We start from the raw sequence: 8,930 nt of genomic DNA, 5'->3' as shown, positions 1-8,930 counted from the left end.
TTCTTTAATATAGCCCTATTTATATTTTTGTAATTTCCTGAAGACGGCTTAAGCCGAAATATAGAAAATGTTTAATACAATGGAAGAATTCTTATTGAAGATTAATATATATATATATATATATATATATATATATATATATATATATATATATATATAGTATAATAGAATAGATTATTTGGTTTCTTAGATTGCTATCAAGATATGTTTGCTTCATTATAGCAAATTATTACAATTGTAATCACATAAATTGAATCGCTAACCCAGACTTTGTGAATTGATAATTTGATATCCATTTACTACCAACTGTGATTAGTAACAGATATTCCACCGCACTTTGTTTTTGGAGCGGAAGTAATGATGGTGGTTAAACACGACCAGGTGACCCTACATAAGTTTTCTTTTAATGCAGATAAAGAAAATAGTCGAATTTAATATATAATGAACAAAATAGAGTTCACTAGAAGCAAAAACGGAGCGCCAGTCGGGAGGAAAGTTATGCATAAAGGAACGATGTTGCAGACTAGTAGTAAGGGCTTACAGTAAAGTTTTGGACGTGGCCTACATTAGTTTAATAACGCTGAAGATATACTCGTATATACTATCGCTCTTCATACAACAGCATGTAGAGTACGCTAGAGAAATAAAGTTTGATTGCTACTCTCAAGAGTTGAACGCCACTCGTTCACAATTAGTTCAAGAGGAACTCAAATCAATCTGGAAAAGTTTGCGTAGTGCACTAAAGTTTAAATGTGTTTATTAATCTACTTATGAGCTCCTGAATCAATTGAATTAATTGAGGTATTTTAATAAAAAAATGTATTTTGACCTATGTAATATCTTGCTGCTGCAAGGCATGACGATACTTTAAAATTTTATTTTTTATTTATTTAATTATTTAATTCATCAAAAATGTTTATACACATTAGAATATAGATAATAATATTCATAAAAAATAACTTAGACATAAATTTTGTATAACTACATATTTAGTGACATGTCTTGAAGCAAAACCTTGTAAAAAGATATGATAAAATAACATGAAGTTAAAGTGTTAAACTTACAGCATTTTAAAAAAGAAATAGTTTTCCAAAACACTCATAATAATTTATAACTAATGTTTCAACGGTTTATTAAACGTTTAAGTTACAAAATTTAATATTTAATAAGTTGAAAAATTTCTTGAGAATTAAAGAGAAATCAGTTTTATTTTCATATAAAGCGTTGGAGCCTGGAATTCTTGTAACTCATTGCAAAGAAAAAGAGCACTAAACATTGTTACAATGTTCAATATTAGAATGTTCCAATGCATTCCAATAAGAAACATTGCTGAAATATTTTGAGATAGAAACTACATCTAATATAACTTATTAATTTACGTTATACCCTGATGAAGACATTCTATGACGAGTGTATTGATTTTATGTTTAAAAGTCAGATAGATATTTAAAACGAGATTTAAACGTTTTTTTGAAAGAAAGATATGAAAATTGTCTTACTCAGTTGTCTTATAAACATTATTTTGCTTTAAATTATAATGAAAGTGCACTTAATGCATTTTTCAGCACTCCAGCATATTTTATTCATACTACGCGTTATAACTGCAACATTGTTTGAATTATAACGGTGGAGGGGGAAGTACGTAAATAAACTACATAAACCAACACAGTAGTATTTTTAATATATGTAATAGTTTACTAATACATAAAGCAAATATAATTCTTTAACTGAACGGTTACCATATTACTTGGAAAATATTTTACAGTTCCAGCAACATAAGCGTATTTTACATTAATCAGATAAAATATGAGCTTTTTAGTTCTCTATTACATATAAAATAAATTTAAAGGTACAAAACGATATCTCAATCATTACAAAACTTACTCTACAAGAATTACTAACCGAGCGGGGCGTAAGCCCTGGACTACGCACTTTGTCTGTTTGAATAATGTGTGTTCATAATACACTCAACAAAACAAGGCAATCGAAGTATAATTATATTTTCCTGTATTTTCAGCCATGGACAAGAATAAACTTAGTATACAGGGATTTACTGAGCATTAAATGGTTTTGTAAAAACACTCAATTCCTGTCCGTAGTCGGATATAAATTAAAATAAATCGATCTTACATTTCTTCCTTGTATTCAGTGCCTTTGAACGTGTGTGTCTTTAATTATTCATGTTATTTGTAATTTTATTTATCATTACTACATTTTCAGTTTTTTTAACGATTTGATGGCATTATGTAACAATGGGCCAGCAATTCCGAAAGAGTTTTCATGGAAACAAAAAGGTTGGATTTTTGACAGGAAGATATGTAAATTTATTTATTCGTGTTCAAATAGGAATCGATGAGAAACATAAATAAATTTAAGTATTTATTTTGATTTTATCTGCTCCCATTAAATACTTCTTAATGGGAGCATATTAAGAATTATTATTACCAATACTATTAAATTTCATTATAAATTTTGTTAAAAGTAAGTATTAAAATGTAATATATGTAATAATAAAACAAAATGACTGTTCAAACAGTTATCACTTCGTTCAATTATTACTAATTAAGTGCAAATTCAGTAGAACATAACAACATCTCAAAATCTTTAACCCATGTTTTTGATCAAACTAAGGGTTTTAGTGGTGAAAATAGTAATTGATTTTTTTTCAGGTACTCTTGTTACGAAGAGTGGTAAGCTTGTTGTACAAAACGCATTTTTAAAAACTGAAGGCAGTAGAGTGAGATGAATCAGCGAGTAAATTAACTCCAAATCGTGAAACGTTTATTGCCGCTTGCAATCTGTTTGAGAAATATTACACTGGCGCTCTGCATATTTTATTGTGTCCTAAAAACACCAAGTAAAAGTATTGTAATTATTCAACAAGAATATAAGCGGAGTTTTGATCGTTTTAATCGACCATTTTGTTATGCTCTTATTTCATTAATGCCAGTCATTGATGATATCTTATTACACCTTATTACGTTCTTGAAGCGTCCAGCAAGAATGATGTGAGCAACGTGAAATTTAACAACCAATGAACCTAACCTATCTGAATCTGACATAAACTAAACTAACAAATTTATCATAGTCTAATCTACACAAAACCAATATAAGCTCAGCTAACCTAACCTAAACTAACTTTACCTAACTAAACTGAACCTAAATTAACCAAACCTAAACTATCGTAACAGAACCTAACCTATCCAAACCTAAACTAACTATGTATCCATGGAGGATGCAAAGCCTTGATTACAACTCACTGACTATATGAACTATATGACTATACTGTATTATACAGGCACACACGCATGCCATTTCACGGCCCGCATCGAAAGCTATCTGTTTCCTGACGGAATGAACTCCAAATCGTTGGTTTGATGGCAGAAGATATTGCCTTGACTAATACGAATCATTTCCTCTACCTGACCAACAATGTGACGATTGCCATTTCAATTTGAAGTACCATTTATTTAATTTCACATTTATACTATTTCAGCATATTCCTTCATGATTATAGTCTAATGTTTTTTACTTCATAGTATAACTCGTTACATAACTCAATTAAAGTTTCTCACACCGGCTCTGAGAAAGACTGATAAGTAAGGTGTAACAAGCAGTATGTTAGCCAACTGTAGACTATTCAAGAACGTAGATTGAAGGTTGAGGTAATACGAATGTAATAATTAAAATAACCTTATATATTTTAGTAGGTTTTGGACCTACCACTAATATGTTATTGGAATTATGTCGTAAAACTGTTAAAATTTAACTGTTGCTTCCCGTTAAACTTCGTGTCTAAATGAACTAAAAATTTACTCCGCACCAGGTAGCCTACCCCCAACATGTTTGATCATGAATGTCGTGTTGAAAAGTAAAATAAAACGACAAAAACCCTACTAAATTTTGAGATATTGAGGTTAATTGTTTTAAAAGTCAACAAGCACAACGTTTGGTTTGAAACCGTAAGTTCATTACTAGAGCGGACAGGCGACTTGGTTTCAGCCACAACTGCAGTAACACGTTTAGTAACTGTTAACAACCTTTGATAGCTGGGACAAACATACTTTTTTCCTGGTTTGCGACTGATTTTCCTCACATGTGATGTAATTCATTTTAACAACATAATTATTTTTGTAAGGAATCAGGGGTTGATAGTTCGTAATAATTATTGATTACGTACTGTATTCCTTTATTGTATTGACTATAAGAATTTTGGATCGGAAAATTATGAAGTTAAAGATAGAATTTTCATTTTTCTACTTGCTATATGAAATATACATATTAAGTAATGTATATTCATACAAGTTATCATGAAATATACATATTAAGTAATGTATATTCATACAAGTTATCATACAAGTAACAAATTCAGTAAAATAAAAAATAATTCAAAGAACGTTGAATTATTTTTTATTTTACTGAATTTTTTATTTATAGGTTGAAGTGATTAATTTTAAAGTCTCTATTGAATTCATTTAATTTCTTTATTAGGACTGGTCCCTATAAAAATAAACAAGTTGAAAACTTGTAGTTACGAAGTAATGTTATGAAAGAAATAAAATTCTCTACATGTACGCTTCACACAATTTTCTATACTAGAACATCAATACAGAAAGCATTCATGAAAGTATTTCTTTGAAAGCTAGTTATATACAGCTGGATAACTTTGTTATTTCTTATATTTGCAAGTAAAAGTTTCTTCTTACACACGTACCTGTATAAATATTTCAGTCTATACTAATGCTTTTTTTCTTTTTAAATGCTTATGTTTGTATGTACTATTCATTCAATATATACTATTCATGTTATGTTAACTAATGAAGTATATTTATTACAGAGCAAATATGAAATACTCATGACGTTTTCATTTGGTTTTGTAAGAGACACGTAAACAGCGAAATAAATATATTTTTATATAAAGTATCATTTACGAAGAATAAAAATTTCATATGCTTTTATCTATTTCTGAAATTTAAAATGGGTTTTCATTTTTTACATGGAAATATTTATATGCTTTATAATGTTTTACCATATACCAATTTTAAACGCTAATGTTCTGATACTTGTTTTTCAGCAACTAAGATAGAAATGTGTATGAATAATTAATTTATGAGAGCAGCAGTGTTCACTGTATAACCTTGGCTTTAGAAATGTTGTTTCTTGCTGCAACGTAGTACAGATTTCTTCCCATCTCGGAACATATTTTGCTCTTATCTCTGTGTTTCCTTTAAAGCTGTTAAATTAACTATTACTTACAAAATTCAAGTTCTATCTAACGCTATTTCTACAAAGCAGTACATAAATGTTGTCGAAATCGTTAATGCTGTAAGCATTAATTTTCATGTTAACACTTGTGTTAGCATAACAGCTATAACAATGGCAATAAAGCTATAAAGCTTGTGGTAAGAAATCCTATAGTGACAGATTATTGGAACAAAGTTTTAATACATTAAGTGAAATACTACTATTAACAGTATATTATAACAAATTTGAATCTAAATTTACACTTATATCAACATACTTATACAAATAAATAAATTCTAATTTATTAATTATATGAATTTTAATAGCATTTATTTATATCACTTATATTAATTTCATTTCATATAACTTACAGTATTTTGAAGTCACGTCACAATGCCCAATCCACTCCAAATACTGTAAGAATGCTTTACATTAAAACAAATGGAGGTGAAATGTTGGTAGAATTGTCCAAATATTGAATTGTGCAAGCACTTTTAAAAGTCCATCTTTGAATCTCTAGGGCCCAGAATACTTAATAAGCAACGTATAATATAAAATATTTATATCTGTAATAGTTCTAATATTGATCATCCCATGTGTATGAATTTACTCAATTAATTTACTTTTTATTATTTTTGGTCACTATTGTACGAGTAAATTTACTTATTATAATGTAGATGACTTACATTTGTTTTTAAGGAGTTCTGAAGAAACTAAAATTATATAATTTCTCCATGCAACTAAGATATTTGTGCAACTAAAACAAAAAGAACGGTCTTTTACTTTAAAGAAACATAATCGATCTCTTTATTAAAGAACGCAGAATATTGCAAAGAGTTTAGTGTAACTTAGAGGGTTAGAAAAGTTCCAAATCTTTGTATTCAGTGTGGTTGCTGGAATTGATATAAATCTAATTTCATAAACTTTCTGTAAACAATTGTTATTATACAATTGTTATAAACTTTCTGTTATTTCTAATTGGCTTTTTTATGACTTCATTGCCCATGATAACGATAGAGAGTTTTAACAAGAATACACTGGGTGAAAACTTGTCAACTGAATGTTTATAAAATAAAATGTTTGACTATACAAATAAAGGTTTTGTTCAGATTTAAAACATTACTGGGAGCACGACCAGTTTTGAACTGGATAAGCAGTAATAAGATATGAATAGTAGTAAAAACTTAGATCAATATACAGAGTTTAAATAAGGATCAAATCAAATATGATTTAAAGTATAATCAGCTAAATGTTTGTGATGGATTGTCATTGCTTTTAACACTATGAGTAACAAAATAAGGACAATGTAACAATTAATACTACCATACCAACAACATTCCGTTTTGAATATTCAAAAATCCTTGCTTTAAAATAAAATCAGCAGTAAAGTTGTGTTCAGCATCATTAACTATTAGGAATAAACTTTTGAATTAAATTAAAGAGTCATTAATACAATAATTTTTATCTTCACAATGCTGATTTTAAAACATTTACATATTTTGAATCATCTGAAAACAATCCATTTCTATTCAATACATACTCGGATTGCTTAAAATTTTCAAAATTCAAGAATATGTTTAGTTTTAACGATAAAATTACACATGTTATATATGACAAGTTATATGATAAAAATTATATTCTTGGAACTCATGATTCACGGTGATTTTAAATTAATTTAATGCATGTTGGGACATTCTACATTCCTGTATAGTTTGTCTGTGAACTTAATTGATTGATATTGATAGAGTGATTGGTATTTAGGACCGGTGTGCCAGTTTTTGGTCTGTTTGTTGTCTAAATACGAAGGTTAAAGTTCAGGTTCGGATAGGGATAGGAGAGTTCGGGTAAAAAACTAGATACGTTTTCAAAGCACTATAACTGCCAGACGCTCCCTGTTTAAACCAAGGGCGTTAATTAGTCTGGACGGTTTGTATTGATTGGTGTGTCGTCAGTCCTGTATACCCATACTATCGACCATTAGCTAACTCCAGTTTACCCATATCTTGTTCGGTTTGAGGCAAGAAGTCCGATATCCAGCTAACAACACACAAAAGACTACTCTCCAAGCTCTCCATGTTTATTTGCCAGGCTGCTTATTTTCAGGTTATAACTGCATAAACATTCTACGTTGTAGACAATCGACGTTTAAGGAGCGTATATTCTACATTTATACAGTCGATAAGTAATGTATAGGCACCTTCCTAGGCATTGTAATGTTAGAGAATAATAATATTCTTAGACTTTAGTCTGGAAGTGTAGCATAAAGAAGGTTATGGTTAAACAAAGAAGTTTTCTCTCCTTTCAGCATCTCTATTGCAATTTTCAATTGTAAACCAAAAACCAAATAGACAACTCGATTTAGTCAGCAACTCCAACAAAACAAACTGCTTTATATTTCAAACTAAAGAGTGACGAACTTGTATTTGCTTGCTTAAATAACGCCCTCATACAAGTTTATTGATAGTGAGCCTTCAACAATCGGTTTAAATGATCATCCAACATGTGCTGTTTGTTGTAAATATGATATGGATATAATTTACTAAAAGCAATAGGATCAATATCTACCCTATTGATTTAAATAATTGATTAAAATTTTGGGTTAAAGACAATTTGCAATTTTCTTAATGCAAGGGTCCTAGTTTCTTTAACAATAGCAAATGTAATTAAAGTTCTTAGAGTGCTGGTTCCTCGTACGTATTAACTTTGGTTGTGATTACTCGAATTAGCCAGGGTTTAAACTTTGTGAAATAGTCAAGTCCGAGCTGAAAGTCTGTTTCGACTAAAACAGAAAAATACTTGTTTTAGCCTATTTTTAAATTACGAAAAATTATGGGATCTGATAACTTGTGTTGATATATCTTAAAAACCCTGTATAAAAGTTAAATAAAACAAATGAGCTCCGTTGTTTAAAAATACAGTTATTTTTTATGGGGTTGTTATAGTTACAGTTAAATATGACCAGCTCTTCTCTATTCTAGTGAAACCACTCTTAGTTATTACGAGCTATGCACAAAATATCAAGTTATATGATTCAGTAACATATAAGCTTTAAAAGGCATGAGGTCAAATATCACAAATAAACCCCATCTATTCTATTTGGTAATCCTTATTGTATTGGTTATGACGATAGATATTTAACTTATTTTGACAGTTTCACATAATATTCATCTCATACACTTTTTGCTGTAATGTTTTGCATATACCAATAATGGCAGTTATAATTTAAATTAGGTTACCTCGAAAATGTGTATCTAACGTTAAGTGATTTCTGCCAATTTATACCACGAGTCCTGTTTTTCGAGAGATTTCAAGCTTTATTTTCTGGCTGACATGTCGGTGTCACTTGATAACCTGACTGCCACTTACGTATAGAATAAATATTAATTAAATCTACAACTGTTAACACACATTTGTTATGTAAGTAGTTTATAAATGAAAACAAATGCCCAATTCAGCACAATATACGCTGTTATCTAAACTGGAACTGTAAATGTTATTGATTACGTTTTATTTATAGTGACTGGTATTAGTACAAGGTTTTTATTTTAATTCATTCACAAACAAACCATGATTAATGAGATTATTGAACTCTTAGTGTAGGTGTTTGCACTTAGTTTGCTTTCGTTAATTTAAACTAATTGATTTGAACATTACAAACTGTGCTCTTTGGTAATTAAATGTCTCCT

The sequence above is a fragment of the Homalodisca vitripennis genome, chromosome 5 (assembly GCF_021130785.1).
Source record: "Homalodisca vitripennis isolate AUS2020 chromosome 5, UT_GWSS_2.1, whole genome shotgun sequence".
In the NCBI taxonomy this organism is placed as follows: Eukaryota; Metazoa; Arthropoda; class Insecta; order Hemiptera; family Cicadellidae; genus Homalodisca; species Homalodisca vitripennis.
The sequence above is the reverse complement of the archived record's forward strand: the minus strand, read 5'-3'. Positions refer to the sequence as shown.